This window comes from Cavia porcellus, unplaced genomic scaffold (assembly GCF_034190915.1).
Source record: "Cavia porcellus strain 051 isolate PalLab524CR breed Dunkin Hartley unplaced genomic scaffold, mCavPor4.1 scaffold_2, whole genome shotgun sequence".
Taxonomy (NCBI): Eukaryota; Metazoa; Chordata; class Mammalia; order Rodentia; family Caviidae; genus Cavia; species Cavia porcellus.
This window is the reverse complement of record NW_026947485.1, coordinates 91,233,604-91,251,514: the sequence shown is the minus strand read 5'-3', so window position 1 is coordinate 91,251,514 and position 17,911 is coordinate 91,233,604.

Below are 17,911 nucleotides of genomic sequence, written 5' to 3'. Positions count from 1 at the left end.
AAAGCTTCCTAACAATGCAGACCTTGGGCAGTATTTGATGAGCTGCTTCCCGAGTTTCTTTGTAATGGGCTGTGTCCCAGGCATGGGTGGGAAACTGCTAGGTGGGAAGACTGGGGGAAGTAAGCAGGGGTGACAAGAAGCTAGTTTCACCTTTGATATCACAGAAGACTGAAAGTATCTGTTTACATTACAAAACTCTGATTCTATCCATCCCAGTGAAAATTCGCAGTGACCATGTTATCCACGTTACATTAGAAAAATATTTTCAATTACTCAAAACCATTCACTGGACAGTGCTTCTGGGAGTCACTCAAGGCTATAACCCCAAGAAACTTAATATGAGCATCATTTTTGACAAAATTTAAAGTTCCTTGAAAGATTGTATCTAATAACTTCTTCAGACATCAACTAATGACTCTTATCGAACCCCAGAGATAATAAACAACTATGATCTTCTACAGGGTTTGTGGAATTCACTTGATAATATGTAGGGTCACTGTGGCATTGTTGTTTGTGGTATGTAAATTAGAGTTGGTGTCAGGGGGAATTTGGGAATTTTGCAGGCTGAGCTACTTGTTGGCTGCTTTATCTTGGGCAATTTTTGTAGTTTCTGTGATTCTATGTTATCACTTATAAGTGGAGGCTGTAAAAAGATCAATCTGCAAGAATTTTATAAGCCATAAGGAACTGTAGAAATAAAGGGTGATACCATCAATATCAATCTTACACTAGTTCTCAAAGAATTATGGTGAAGGAATCTTGGTAAATGGGAAGAGGGCTCTCCTGGCATCGAGACAGGTAGGTATATTTTTGCTATCAAGGTGATGTATGGGATGAATGATAGATAAGTCCTGCCTGAGAAATAATAAGCTCCAAAAATTTCTGACTATTTAGGGAGCAAGTAGAAATCACAGCTCATGAGAAAAAGTGAAATTTTAAAAATAAGATTATTATCCTGAGTAGTTTTTGGGTTGTCTATTGGATGGAGTTCATATCTGTTATAATCAATAGCTCCCTACTTAGAATTTACTAATTTATCCTGTGAAAGAACCTTGGAGGGAGAAAGAGGCCAACAGCAATGGAGGATTTGAGAGATGAAGGCGGTTCATTTGCTGACGGTGTTACTGAGTTTGGGGAACATGTAGCCTAGGCTCAGTTTTCCTTTTTCTAGGATCTGTGGAGACAGAAGAAACCACGCACCCAGAGTATGAGTACATGGGACACAGGAGTGTAACAGGCAGGTGGGAGGGGCTATGAACCAGGAACCAAGGGAATCTGATGTTTCCAGCTCTACCATTACCTGTTTCCGGGTAGACATCAAGATGTCTTGATGGCTCTGGTCTCTCATCAGAATAAGAAAAGCACGGACCAGATGCCCTCCAAAGACTTGATAATGAAGCAGGATTTGGCAGTGGAAGTCCTGCCTTTTCAGAACGACCTGTCCTAGCATTTATAGATTATGTGGTATTTCACACGTTCCTTCCACATCTCTGTGCCTTGATTTTCTTGTCTGCAAAATATATCAGCCATACTGATCTCACAAGATTTTTGAGATTATATATGAGGCTCAAGTCTAAACTCTTTTGGTAAAGGTAACACTCTCAACAACTCATTACACCCCAGAATTGAGGTGTAAAAGATGAGGGAAGAGAACAGAGGCACTGAAAGATGTATGAAAGATACACATGATATAAATGGCAAAAATGGATCTGAAATATTAACAACTGACACTTGGCTTCCTTAGAGTTAATGCACTAAGCAGTCAAACATTTTTCTTTACTGACCCTTTTAAGGCACCGATTGACACAAAAGGCAGAAAGAACAATATAGATCCTGGTCAAAAAGTAAAGGATGTGCATTTCTACCAAGGTGTTGGCCTGTGAGAACAGAATACAGAAATACATCTCGAGCTGCTGGGAGCAGAAACTTTAGACCCAGTGGTGATAGAGGATGACTTCATCAGGCTGGTGCTTGCTAGGAGGACTTGGGCTTGAGGGCTAACTCTCTTCTTCTTGAGTTTGGACATGACAACACCTCATCAATCTTGTGTCGTTTCAGAAAATGGCCAATCACTTCCCTGCCTTGGAATTGGGTCCCAGCAATGATCCACAAGGGCATTTGTTAGCAGTGAGGGTGCAGTCTGCATAGGTAGTGGGAATTTATGAATTTGAGTTGAGGAACGCTGGATGGGAGGGCGCACATCTGGCCACAAGATGGTCTCTGGCTGCCTTTTGGATGAAGGGGCTTGGTCAGAAGAGGTCACGGCTGGTTCAATGGGCTCTTGGGGTGGGAGCTGCAGTGAAAGTAAACAAGCCGTCCTCATGGCTTCAGGCGCACACTGATTCTCAGACTCAGTGAGCTATTTTTAAGTTCTTGGAGTCTCAAAACTGGAAAATCTCTCTCATCAATCAATATTGAAACTTTTGTAGAAGGACAATTCAAAACCTGCTCAACTCAGAATACTTTTCCAAAGTAAGTACACAGGGCTTAAGGAAGAAAATATATCCCTCTGCACTCTCTGTCCTGCAAAGGAAACCAACAAGACCTCATCTACACAGCTCTTAACTAACTTTTCCTGGATTGGTTTCTGAAAGTTATGTTGTTGAAACAGTTTTGTGCAAATTTAATAAAATGTTTTGCTATCTTGTTCTTTTTAAATATTTAATATGAACTAGTAGTAGAATTAATAAGAAAGACATGAATTAAATTGATTGATCCATAGTAGGGGAAAAGAGTCCCCCTCTCCAAAGAGATAATGACTCAACTTGGAATTGGGTTGTTTAGTACAACTGTCAGAGTGGCCACCCTTCTTATATCATAGTAAAGAAAAGACAAGCACGTTCAGCAGCAGGGTGGCATTTCCCCTAAGCTCCCTAAGTCTCAAAAGTTCTGCTACCGAGTTGTCCTGGCTTTGCATTCTCTAAGCTTCATAGAAGTTTTCAATTCCTGTGCGGCAGTGGGAAGCACTTACCTAAGAGTACTGTAAGTTCAACCCTCACAGCTACACGTGACTTCCTCTGGATTTCTCATAGACGAGGGGAGGGACTTCCTCTGTTCCATCCCCACACAGAACCTGCCAGAAAGATACTTCTTGGTTCTCTTTTTAAAGATCCAGATCAGTACCTTCTGTTATGTCTTCTATGATCTCACTTTTTAAGTCCTGATTGTGCTCATCAAGTATCCTATGCCAGGGTTCCTCTCTGAGTCTGTGACCCCACTGTGCCCCTCAAAGGCTGGCAAATCTCTGCCCTCTCTGCCCATTGCTCTCATTTCTGACATGCAAAGATTTTCTTTTCTTTCAAGTTCAGTTTTGGTGGTTTGGGGGTTGTTATTTGTTCGCTTTGTGTGTGTGTGTGTGCGCGCACGTGTACGCGCACGCACTTTCTTTGAATTTTATCCTAAATTCCTGGGGGATTATAACAGAAGGAGACTTCCACATTAGCCAAGATCTCTCCATTTTTAAGACTGGAGTCCCACCATAGGGTTCGTAAAACCATTGCCTTCAAGTGGAATTGATTAAACCTAACTCTTAAGGCAGTTTTCTCATGGAATTGGGTTTTATAACATGATCCCCTCCCATGTCTTTTTCTGTCAAGTGAAGAACTTTGTGTTTTTGAAGCTGGTGAGTTTGATGGTATCAGAGGAAGAATGCTGAGAAGAGAGGGTTAAGGTCTTTTCCCTGCCACTTCCTAGTTATGTGACCTAGGACAAGCCACTGAACCTCAACAAGTGATAGACAGAATGCCAGCTTCATATAAGCAAAGTCGAGGTGTTATACAATTTGAGGAGCCATTTTTATTTTTCATGGGGTGCCTGCCAAAATGTTTATATTTCATGGTCATTTTTGACTCTAGAGAAGAGCCAGAAGTCTCATGGTGTCAGATTCAGTGAACAAGGTGAAAGAGGATGCACTATAATGCTTTTACTTGGCAGAAATTGCCGTCAACATTTTGAATTGGTTCAGGTCACGGAGGCAGATGAAGCCACTCATAGAGACTTCCAGAACAGCTTCAAGTGGCAAAAATAAAAGAACAATTGTGTGTGAAGTTAGGGAGGGTGTTTTGAAGGAGTTAATACAGGGTGTCTTGTACTATAATAAATTCTTTTTTAAAAATATAAACATTAATCATATTTTGATCATATCTACTAGAAAAGAAGGAGTTATTCTGTGAGACATAAGGGACTTTTTATTAAGGTAAATTAAAAGTAAGACTCCTGACATGTCTTATAGAGGAATACGGAGCAGAGTTTCCCGGCTTCATTGTAGATTTTTAGGGCACAGGAGTCTCATACTACTTTCTATGGTTACATCCTCAAATGGAAACACAGCCCTAGAGCCAGATAGAGACCTGCACATATTAGAGTACCAATGCGCTTCCCAGCACAGTTCCCCAAATGGGATACACAGGCGCAGTGAGTGCTGTGTGTCAGGACATGAGGTACATTGTTAATAAAGACCATTCACTCAGTCTGGCATCTGAAGTCAGAGCCTGGGCTATCATTGCAAGGTGCTACCATCTACCTCCACACTCACTGAACAGAAAGTGGGAAATCTTTTTCTAACATCACTGTGTGATCCTTTCTTGGGTGATACCTAAGAGAAAATGCCTTGACTACCAAGAGCCAAAAGTCTTCAGGTGCCCTAAAGGAATCTTTTCATCTGGAAAAAGAGACACAAGAAAAGTGGAACCTTTTCAGAAATGACCCAGTCAGTGAAATATTCTAAAGGATTTCTGAATCAGTTGTAACTACCCCAATACCAATCCCCCTATGTGGGACTATTCATTGTTGAATTTTGAATCTGATGGGCTTTTCCAGTTTGTATCACAGAATTGTTTTCTGGATTTATACATGTGGGGAAAAAAGACTTAATTTCTTTAAGGTGAAACTAGTTCCATGAATCCTTAAAAATCTTCATATTAATTATTAAGTTTAAAACAGAAATCGATCATTTCTTAGAAGGGTGACATAAGTATTTTTATAGAGCGGTGTAAAAACTTACATGAAACTTTAACCTAGAAGATTTCCTTGGTCCTTGCTAAGGACAATATATACAGTTGTGAACTGACATTGAAGAAAAATTTTTCTTAACTTTGTTCTTTTCTATATTATACAATTTATAATAAATGCATATCATTTTAACAAAAAAATTTTTCTTAACTGAAAAGCAAATATACCTACATATTAATTTTACTGTGAGAAATATTGGTGATTTTCATTTTATTCTGTGTACTATTCTACAACTTCTATATTTTCCAAAGCTAAACAAATCTTAACAAAAATTGTGAAGTGGAGGTAATGTGATAGCAACACAATTATCATTGTTTATAATTTTGAGAGATCTTTTGATGAGACATTTAATTGAATGTCATCAATTAACTAAGCATGCAAGTATGTAAGTTTTCAAAATCTATGTTATTAAGTCTTGAGTGGCAGATTTTCATCACAAAGGTACATAAAATTTTGAAGCTCAGATAATTTATGGATTTTAATTTAGGACATCTGCTTTTCATTTGACTAGTTAAAAATACCTCCTGTAGAATGTTTGGGCCTTTTAAAACTTAGCATCATTTTAGTTTGACCATCCACTGAGTCTGAGAAATTTTTCAAAGTTCCAATACATTGAATGTATAAATCATAAAAAAATACAAATTGACATATCTGTCCTTTCACACCACATCATTTTCTGAGTGGCAGAGCCCTATGCTCAGGGGAGATCATTCTTCATGTCCGTAAAATTGCTCTCTTCCTTGACAAGAGGAGGAGGAAAGGGGACCAGTTCAAAGTTCTCCAAGTTTCCTTCCTCACTTAGCTCCTCTTTGAATGTTCGCTTTGCCTCTCTGGATTCCAGCCCATCTACTGAAGCAGCACCACGTACCCCCATGCACAAGCACCCATGGCTACAAGGTATTCCAGGGACAGTGGGGAACTGTGACTAAAGCGTGGCTAAGTCATGAAGGAACCCTGGTCTTCTAAGTGAGATGGAGATGTAAATAATTTGTCTAGTAGGACAGCATGTGCTGAGTGCCTTCGTAGAACTACACAGCAAAATGAAAACACAGTTCAAGAGCCCTTTGGATGGGACGTGGCCAGCAGGGTGGTAGACGACTGCAAAGAAGAGTGGACTGTGGGAAACAGGAGACTGCAGGGGTCCAACTGGAACTTTAAAGATGGCCTGGATTAGGAAGACATAGCTGATGGATGGTTCAGACCTCAAGAAAATGCATAGACAATTCTAAGACTTCCTAGATGCCAGCAAGGGTGTGGCCAGAGAAGACCCCAGCCTTCACACCTTAGGACCCCCCAGATGGGTGGCTTCAGCATCAAATGTAATAATTGAGGCTACAAGGAAAGAACCTCTAAAGCTGAAAATAAGTTTTTACATTTTCAATCTCCTGTCAGTGGGATAGTTGTCTGACAACATCCAACTCTCTAAAAAAAATGTAGCTTTATTTATTACCAATGAATGTATTTATTTACTTATTTTTGGTTTTATGAGATAGGGTCTCCCTGTAGTTCAGGCTGGCCTCTAACTTATAGCAATCTTTCTGCCTCAGCCTCCTGAGAGCTGGGCTTACAGGCGTGTGCTACCACACCTGTCTATCATTTACTATTGACTAGAGCCAAGAGTCAGTGGAATTATGAGAATTTGTAGAGTTTTATAAGCTGCCAAAATATTTTAGTGAGATATAAATAATTTTTAATCTTTTATCAGAATGATGTCAAAATTCTTTTTTCAGATCTTTTTTCAGACAGGTTCTCACTGTGCAGTTCGGCATGGTCTTGAACTCACTTTGTAACTTAGGTTGGCATTGAAGTCACAGCAACCCTCTTGCCTCAGCCTCCTACGTGCTGGGATTACAGGTGTGCATTGTCATGCATGACTCAGCTCTTCTTTGAATCAGGTCTTTTATTTTGCTGTTTTCTCTTTAATAATAGAAATAAATATGTGGCTTATGCTCTCTATATGCCATATATTTTTATAAGACATATATTTTTTACTTCTTGATTAAGATACATTGAAAGAATCTAATACATATAATATATCAACACCAAGAATCTCCTTGTATTTGTAGAGAAATCAATCTTTTAACAATGTTCCTAGTGAGAATTTTAATAAGTAGGACTCATATAAATATCTTCAGGTTAGGAAAACAGTGTTTCCTAAATAATTCACTTGTCCCAAATCCTACAGATGGCTCATTTGAAAATATTTCATATTTGTACCATTATCCACCCTCCAAACTGTGGCAAGGGTGAGTGAATGGTGTTGAATGGGGAGCTTAGCCATGAGTGAAGTCAGAAGCTGGAAAATTAACTTTAAAAACTTTAAAAAGACCAAGAAAATCCACGACAGCCTACAGAAATAAAAGGGACAATATTACAAAGTAGGAATGGGACTTCCGGAAAAAAACCACTGCTAAACATATATGCAAAAGAGAAAATAACAAACTACATGAGAAAGCCAACCAACCAGGAGCAAACTGGAGACACACAATAATGGATATAAGAGAATAACTTGAAATAATCCTTTGAATATTCAAAGTGTCAAGTAAAAAAGTCATCAAAAAGGAATTGAACACTACGAGAAAGAAACAGAGAGAGAGAGACAGAGACAGAGACAGAGACAGACAGAGAGAGAGAGAGAGAGAGACAGAGAGAGAGAGAGAGAGAGAGAGAGAGAGAGACAGAGTTCAAAACCTAACCAAAACAGAAATTTCAAAATCAAAAATACTTGAACTCATAGGCACTGGAAAGAATTTTCTAAACAGAACTACAATTTCACAAGAAGTAACAGCAAGAATCAATAAATGGGATTACATCAAATTAAAATGCTTCTGTACACCAAAAGAATCAGTAAAGTGAAGAAACTAAAGAATGGGGGGAAAATTGCCAGGTACGCCTCAGATAGAAGACTAATATCTAGAATATATAAAGGATTAAAAACAAATTAGACTGCATAAAATAAAAGGCTCAGTCAAGAAATGGGCAAGTGAGCCAGGCATGGTGGTGCATGCCTGTAATCCAGGCAGTTCAGAGGCTGAGGCATTGCAAGTTTGAGACCAGCTTGGGCTAAAATGTGAGTTTAAGGTGAGTCTGAACTGCATAATAAGACCCTGTCTCAAAAAGACAAAAAGAAATAAAAAGGGCAAGTGAAATGAACTGACACTTTGCAGAGGAAAGAAATACAAATGGTCAACAAATACATGAAAAAATGTTCAGCATCTCTGACCACGAGAGAAACACAAATCAAAACAATGCTAAGATTCCGTTTTGTAATGCAAAGAATGGCTATTATTAAGATTTTTTTTTAAAAAAGAAAAAAGAAAAAAAAAAAAAACACTGGCAAGGCTGCGGTGAAGAGAAATCCTCCTACACTGTTGGAGGGAATGTAAACTAGTAAACCCACTATGGAAATTAGCATAGAGATTTCTCAAAGAACTAAACTCTATATAACCCAGCCATCCCCATCCTGAATATCTCCTCCAAAGATCTTAACAAATCATACTACAGTGATACATGCATACCAATATTTATAGCAGCACAATTTTTAATAGCAAAACCCCAGAAGCCGACCATATACCCGTCAAAAGACAACTGGATAAAGAAAATGTGTTATCATGCACAATGGAATACTACTCAGATACAAAAAGAGGCAAACTTGAGACATTTGTAAGAAAATGAATGCATCTAGAAAAACACTTATTAGAAGATAAGTCATGTCAGGTGCAAAACTTAAACCCTGAAAATTGATAGTAGTATAAACTATCTAGCCGATCACAAAGCAATTGTCATAAATCAAGTATAAAAAGTTTTACAAACTATGTTTTTTAGAGATGAGAAAAGAGTATCCAATCCAAAGTCATTTATAATGAAAAAATTGCAATGAAAATTATGAGATACTTAGATATAAATAAGCAGAATTCTCTATATAAAAACATGTGGGATACAGATTAAAGTACATAAAATGAAATGTAAAAATTTAAATATACTTACTAAGATTAAGAAATCAATTGGAAAAGGATAACTGTTCCATTTAAAGAGCTAACAAATAAGAATAGAATCAATAAAATAGAACATAAAAGAAAAAATAGTAACAAAATAAAGTACTTTAAAGCATTAATGAAACAGATAAATCTCTATGGATTGTTCAAGTCAAAAAAGAAAGTACAAATAACATAAATTATTTTTAAAATATTACTTTAAAAAATTATTTGAGATCATATAAAGATAATATGAAAAAATTTATATCAACAAATTTGAAAGCTGGAATAAAAAAATTCTAGAATACAAAGTATTTTAAAGTAGCATCAGAGTCTGTTTTAAAGTAGCATCAGTATTTTAAAGTAGCATCAGAAAATCCAAGGGCTTCTATTGACAACTAAAATAAATAAGCATTAGCAAAGTTGCTGGTTATAAAATCAATATATAAAAACAGTTTTTCTGGGGGCTGGGGATTTAGCTCAGTGGCATAATCGCCTGCCTTGCAAGCAGGCAGTCGTGAGTTCAATCCCCCGTACCGATAAAAAGGAAAAAGACCAAAAAAAAAAAAAAAAAAAAGCTTTTCTATACACCAGCCCCAAAAGCAGAATATGTACAAAGAACAAAATTATGGCATCACAATATCAGTAAATCCACAAGAGTCTTTGGAACAAATGCAACAAAAATGTGCAAAAGAATTATAGAGAAATCGAAACATCTTAATGAAGAGCAGAAAAGTTGTGATCAGAGGAATCCTTGTTAGTGCACTCACAGACAGCTTTATAAAGACACCAGTTTCACAAAATGAAAGTATGCATTCAAGGCATCCTGTTTAAAAAATTTCAGGAAGATCTCTCAGGTCACTAGAGCAATCTCTCCAAATTCATACAAAGAATAAAGATCCAGGAATAACCAAGAAACTTCTAAAATCAAAGCAGGAGAGTGAGAAGAACAAGGAGAAAGGATCTGCTCTACTGAGTATTACGTCTAGCTATAAATGATCAGAATCACAACAGCTCAAAGGCAGTGCAGGACTTGGACATATTTACAGAATATATTAAAATAACAAAACCAAACAAACCGTAGCCGAGAGAGCTTCAGGATGTGACTCAGTGATGGGAGTGCTTGCTTAACAAGAATGAAGCTCTAAGTTTAACCCAGAAGACACAAATTGGTTAGTTATTTGACTAAATTTTACAAACATAAAGAGGGAACCAGTGTGTGATAAAAGTGATGACAAATGGGCTGGAAAATGATCAACTGTATGCTTTTGTCACATCAGGAATAACTTCACGTCTATGTTACAGAAAGTGATTTTGTCACACACCATATAGAAAAATGAATTCCACATAAATTAAAGCATATAAAATTAATACAAATTTATAAAACCTTATGAACGACTAATAGAGAAGTGAAATATCTTTATAATCTTAAGATTTCTTGTTGTAGATCAGAAAAGCAAAATTTTATAAGGAAAGAGTGATAAATTTGGACAAATCACAAAAGGAAAATATTTATAATATTAAAGACATCATAAAGTTAAAAAGCAAACTTTCGACTGTGAGATTTTTCCATACATGTGCAAAAAATTTTATTACTCTGAATATATTTATATATATTTAGTATTTTGAATATATGATTTATTTTGAATATATGATTTAGTATTCTGAATATATATTTGCTAATCAACAAGAAAAGGAATACTGTAACAAAAAATGGTTAATGAAAAAAAATTCATAAAGAGAATATTTAAATGGCTAATAAGCACATAAAATGCCCATAAACTTACTCATAATTGTGGAAATATAAATTAAAATAAGAATTTTTAGGCTAATAAAAACTTTAAAGATTAATGGAAAGGTAAATTTTTCAAAATCACTTGAGAGAAGTTTGTTAGTATCAGGTACAAACCAGAGAACTTAATTTCCTAAGACCTAGCAACCCTCTTTTTGTACCCCTTCCTTCCTTCCTTCTTTCCTTCCTTCCTTCCTTCCTTCCTTCCTTCCTTCCTTCCTTCCTTCCTTCCTTCCTTCCCTCCCTCTTCCTCCCTCCCTCCTTCCCCTCCTCCTCTCTCTCCCCTCTCTACATGCCCCTCCTTCCTTCCTTCCTTGCCTTAGCTTGGCAGTGCTGGAGTTTGAACCCAGGGCCTACACACCGAGCTACGTCCCCAGTCATTTTCATACATACATACATACATACGTGCTCCCTAAAAGTAAAAATGACAAAACGTTATCTTGAGGTGATAATTATACAAGTACTTTTTATATTTAAGTTCCTTACATTTCTTTTCAGTTTTACAATTAAGATAAGGAAAATAAAATTTCTTTGTTTTGACTGCATGTCTTGGCTTATTAATGAAGCTAAAAAGTTTAAAAATATGCCACAAGCCATTTTCCCTCATTGTAAAGAGATTATTATCTGCATTGGTCTCATCTACTGGAGCTGTTTGGGTTGGCTGTTGTTTTGTTTTTAACTCACCAACTGTAAATATTTTGTTTCCATTTTAGAGAGGCGTCTATTTGGCTGTCATGCAGATTGAGGATATCTCTTTAGCTTATTGTTTGCCTTTCACCTTATTTATGTTAGTCTACTGACTTTGGAATTTTAAAACTTTGGGAGAGAGTTGCTGTGGGTGGGGAGGGCAGTTTGCCCTCGGTCCCTGCCTAAGTGCTGTCGTGGTGCTCCTGTGATTGGGCTCCGGACCCCCTGCACTGCGTCCTTCCTTCCAGGGAAATCTGAAATTCAGAACCGGTGGCCTCAGCCACCCCTCCCTGAGTGGGGAGCCAAAGGTTAGCACTTCCCAGGGATGGACTGCGCCTCTGGGCTTGGGACTTGGGCAGGATCAGCTGTTCTGTGAGCTCTCCAGGGCCAGGTGTGGATTGCAGAGGGCACTGCATCTGGGTTTTGGGCCAGAGGACCAATCTGAAGTGATTCCAGCAGTGAGGAACAGCCCCAAAACCATAGATACTTCATTTGTGATGTCATTATCTGTTGACCATGGTTTTTGCCCCTAGCAATTTGAAAGGAAGACAGAAAAACAATAGATACAGATAGAGAGATAGACAGGTAGTTAGAAAGATGATAGAGATACGTACTTATATACATAAGATAACATAACATGACTTAAATAGCATTAGCAATTATTTTAAAATTTAGCATGTTGACCGGCCCTTTAGCTCTGGATATTAAGAATTAAAACCAGTCCTTGGGTCTCCCCACTTCTCACCTCCATGAAGTAAGAGAGAATTGGCCTTCATGACTTCTTTCTTCTACTGTAACCCACACATTTACGTTACCTCTTTTGAGCCACTTTCTGAAGCAAAACAATGATACTGCAAACAGTTCTGTTCAATGATCTAATAAAACTCTGTGATATCATTTTCTATCTTATACACTTAAATATACATGCAGTTATATAGTTTAGAGCACTTTCTTTTCCTCTCTTTTATACAGTGACTATTACACATTTTGGGTTTCATTGCTCCCACGGTTCTTGTTGCTTTTTTGGAAGTTTCCTACTGCGCATTTTTTTATTCTGTAAATCTGTATAACTTGTACCCCTTCACTGTTTTTTTTTTTCCTTTCTTTTCTTTTCTCCTTAAATAAAAATTAAAAAAAAAAAAAAAAAAGAAAGTCCTCTTTCGTATTTTAGTTGCATTGTCACAACTGCTGTGATGCCCTGAAGCCACTCAGAACCTTTACCTTTCGCGACCGTCTTGATCTCAGGGAGGAGCCAGAGGGGCACAGACCCGGTGAGCACAGCCAATGGGGACACACAGCAGTGTTTCTCAAGTCTGCTTCCTGCTGGACGGCACTTGGCAGTAGCATCCATTATATGTATTTTTTTTAATCAGACCTTGTAAAGACATTCATGAAAGAAGACTTCTAGAAATGTTGCAGGAAGTGGCAAAGGGATGCATGTTGGAAATGAGGGAAGAGTATTTTGAGGGGGCTTAATATAACAATGTGTCTTTTACTGTAATAAATTGTTTCTAATTTGAATATTTACCATATTTTCAGATCACCTCTTTTATATTTTTGATAGAATATAATACAATCTGGAAGCCAAATTTATTATTGATCATTATTTACAGTAGGTATATATCTTCTGCAAAATATTGATCATATTTGCATTTTATTTGTAACTGTATTAACAATATTACTTGCTCTTAATCATAGGTAATTCAGACCAATATTTTTTATGAACTTGCTTTAGTGGATTGCACAGCGACTATGGACAGGTATAACCCATGTGTTATAAATCTCCAGAATCTTCTACTAAGGGGATCAGAGGGGGGGAAATGACTAGAGCCACTCACAGCTGTGTTTAGGACACGCTGCAGAACAGAGCAGTCCTAGTGGGTCTTTGTTCTTTGCAGGAGGAAATGAGGACATGGACATCCTGAGCCCAAGCTCTGCTCACAGCTGGAACTTTCTGAAGGCAAAAGAAGCCCCTTGAGCTTCATTGAAAATCTCTGTGGCCCTGGGTGAATTGTTTCATTACTAAAATAAAAAGAGGAAACTTCCCCCCAAAGTTAAGGGTGCCATGGGGAAATCCATCCAATCGCAGACTTGACTTTTGCAGATTCAACGCCAGATCTCGATGGGAAAGTGTCTAGTGCACTCCCAGACCAAGACCCAAGGCCACAGCCATTGAAAGTATAGGGAAACAGGGAGACATTGCCAATTATGCAAAAACCAGATTGTGGAACCCCTGGGCCCCTCCTAATTACTTTTGCCTAAATTACCTCTCTTCTGATAGCAGGGTCTAGAAACATCCTATTATCAGATATGTTTGCTACAAACTTAAACTAAATGTAATTATTCTAGCAAAGCCCATTATTCCATTGATGTGTCTCCTAGACATTGACTGCAATTTAATTTCTATTTGGTCACCATTTTTTGACCATTCTTAGTCCCACATAGAAATTTTTTAAAAAAGATTATGGGCTTGAATCAACTTATCAGAGAAAAAGTTTTACCCACCAATCTTTCCTGCCTCTATTCATTTAGCAGGACCCAGACACTGCGCTTCACCAGGGAGGATAAGGACAAAACCCAAAGCATAATTGAGGAAAAAGAGAAATAAAACACACACACAAACAAATAAAACATAGTAAATTTCATGAAGAAATATATCCAAAGAGCAGTGAAGGAAGGATTCCGTTTGAGTGGGATTATCGAGGAAGACTTCAGAGAAAAAAAGAGGAGAATAAGAAGAAAGTAGCATTTGAGTATTTACGAGGTACCAAAAACTAAAGTAGGTATTTTAAATTTGTTAGCACATTTAATCATCAAACAACCTATAAAACAACTATTGCAATACTTTTTTAACACCAAAGAAAACAAGGTTTGCATAGTGTTAGGTAATTCAGGCACAAATGGTCAGTTCCAGGCAAAGCTTCTCTCCCTGTGTTCATCTGACTCAAAAGCCTAAATCTTTCAACCACAGAGGCTTCTCATCTTGGAAGTGAAGGAGGGTTTCCTAGGGGGAATTGTGTGTGGCAACGTGCACGCATGTACATGTGTGTGTTTGTGTGTAAATCAGTGGTTTTTACTTGTAGGAATTGGTGGTCAGTGTAATAAATGTTCCTAGTCAAAATCCTGCACAATGAATGGCCCTTTTTCTTCTGAATGAACTTGAAATTAATTTGTATGAAAAGATTAACAGCCCAAATTTAATTAAATCTTATGTTTTAAGTCTGAATAATATTATTTAAGAAATACTTAATCATTTTATTTTGTTGTTTTGGATTAGCTTTTTAAAGACAAAAGACTCCAGGCTCCAATTAGCGGCTGCCAAAAATTAATTTAAGTAACCTAATTGACTACTTGCTCTAAGCCATATACAGTCTTGGTGCTTAAATAGTTTAATTCCTTGTAAAAGTGTGAGCTTTCATCTCTCATACAGAACAATAGTAAATCAATCTACTTCCAAGTACTAACTGAGCAACTACCTTGGTAAGCTGTGCCCTGCACTGATGATACAGAATTCTGATCTACGGAGAATCCAGCCTTTCCTGCAAGGAGCTGATGTTGGGAGGGGAAAAAAAGGGTTAAAGGGAGATTAAAAAAAATGTTACAAATGTATGATTAAAAAATAAAATGAATGACTCAAGTCATGTGTGCAGAAGATAGTGGGCAAGATAAGCATCAATACATGGCTTGAAAAGTCATGGAAGAAGCCAACTGCCCAGCCTAAGTGTTCCTTGGCTAAGAAGGAAGGAGAGAGGAAGACAGAATGGAGAAGACAGTGAGAAGGCAGGGGAGGAAATCACATGATACTGCTCCTTAGCACATAATCCCTCACGGTGCTGGCTAATTTTTCTTTGCCTCTGAGTCTCCGCCCAAGGGGAGGAATTGTGCATGATGAGAGTGGAGAGCATGGTGATGCCTATGGGAGGTCTTTATATCAGCCAGGGACTCAACTGAGCACCTCCGGTGTGTTAGCTCATGTCCTCTTCACAACTTTATGAAGAAATACACACAGTCCAGGTTGTAAGAGGTTAGGGAATCTGCTTTGCTTACATACCTAGAAAACACAAAGAAGGTTGATGAATCCAAGCTGGCAGATCCCAGGGTCCCTGGTCTCATGGCTGAGTGACTCTTCCCATCTAAAAAAGTTGTTAATCTGGGTTGTCTGGTGTGTGAGGCGAACGTGATAGCCACTACACTACGGAAATTGATAGGATTGTCTGGTGTGTTTCCATCTTTGACTCACTGAGTCAGAGAGTCTTTGATGAAAGCAAGGTGAGATCAGGCTCTGGGTGGTTGTGAAACTGAGACTAAGACTGAGATTGAAGTTCTCAGAGGTTATGGAAATGGGTTGGATAAAAAGTCACTTTTGGGGCCAGGGATTTAGCTTAGTGGTATAAGTGCCTGCCTGACAAGCATGATGTCATGAGTTCAATCCCTGGTCCTTGCCCCAAGTCACTTTCTAGGACCTGGCTTTACCATGTGATTGTCCACTCAAAAGTCACTCTTTGACTCCATACAAAAAGAAGAGAACAATAAATCTACTCAGGGAAAATAAGCGACTGATCACACTCTGCTGAGATCGCTCCCTAAATTGTATCTTTGCCTTCCTACTGCTCATCAGAGGAAGTTACCCAAGCAAAAGGTGGGCCATTCGCCCAAGAATTTACCTGCTGTAGTATTAACCCTTATAGAGTTTCCCCTGGCCCTTCTATAATTTTTATTCAAGAATTTATTACCCAAGAAATGAGAACATTCTGTATTTTCTTTTTGAATTCTCCTCCAGAAGGCAGAAACTCACTCACTAAATGCAACTTTTGTACCTTCCTCTACCCACTGAGATCAAAGTCCTCAAGCATCATTGGTTTGGGTTATAATGACCATTCAGAGCTTGGGTAAAAATTAATGAAGCAAACATTTTAGTTCAGTGTAAAGAGTGACTTTTAAAAGAGGAAATGAGCTCCCCCAGGGCAAATGCTCTTCACTTATGAGCACACACCTCAAATATCCCCCTTACCAATCCAGACCAGAGTCTTCCAGCTGAGTTTGTTACTCCATCCTGGATGTCCCAACCCCTTGTGTTCTCCTCCAGTGTAATATCCACCTCTCCTTCCAAGTGATAACAAAACGCTGAATGCCTAGTAATGACTATTACTGTGGCCTGGCAGATGACAATCACAGAGATACTGAATACACGAGTAAAGAAATGAGTTGAATGAATGTCGCTAGTTTAGAGATTGAACGATAACATAGCTGTGATGGGAGAAAATTCCGATAGCAGCTCAGTGATGCAATGGTAAGGATTCTAAGATCCTTTTCATAGAAGCTGGCACCCTTCTGAGCCATGAATGTATTATATTCTAATTCTCTGCTCTCAGGCCTCAACCCTGGGTATCTTGAGCCAGCACCTAAGGGAGATTTCCTGATGATTCAGGGACTGAATGGAGTCTATCAACCTTGCAATGCTTTCACTTCATAAATGGTTTTCACTTCCAATTTAAATTTGGCCTCAGGGCAGATGCTTATCATGCAAAAGGATGTCAGGAACTGTTTCCCTCCTTTTTGCTCTGTACTTTCCAGTCAAGAATTAAATACTTATACACACACATAAACACACATCCCTGCTATGCTTTGAATCTTAAATGCCACCCCCTCAGATGTTCAAATGTTTTATGCTTGGTCACTGGCTGATGTGGTGGACACTCTAGGAAGTGGATGTAGTGGGAAGAAATAGGTTATTGGGATGTGACTTTGCTCAGTTGTCTTGTCTCTGTCCCCTACAACTCTTTCTGCCTCTTGTCCACCATGAGGTGAACCACTTTTCTTCACTCTGCGCCTCACCACTGGCCCCAAGAAACAATGGAGCCAAGTAAGCATAGACTGAAATATCTGAAACTTTGAGGCAAAATAAACGAATCCTCCTTTCAGTTAACTTTACTGGGTATTTTGTCTTAGCAATAGAAAGCTGAGTAGCACATACCCCTAAGGTTACTCTCAGCATATGGAAACCAAGAGAGAGCCCCAGATCTCTCCTAAGAAAAGAGTATAAACTTACCTCATGTTCCACTGTCCCATCAGGATGGATGTTGAGTTGAAGATGCTTAATCAGTAGTCAAATATCCTACATCAAGCCAGCTAGTCCTCCATAAATGTTCTCCTACAAGTTTTATTGGGAAATCTAACAGAAGTGACATTTCATGACAAGGCCAGGTAAATTAGTTTCCTGTATCTGCTACAAATAATTGATCACAAAAGGATGGCCTAAAACAGTAGAAATATATTGTCTTTCAGTTTTAGAGGTGAAAAATCTGAAATCCAGATGGTGGCTTGGCTCTACTCCCTCTGAAAGCTCCAGAGGAAAATCTGTTCATTGCCTCCCACCTCTGGGTAGCTTCAGACATTCCTTGGCTTGTAGCCACATCACTCCAAGCTCTCCTTTCTGTGGTCACAGTAC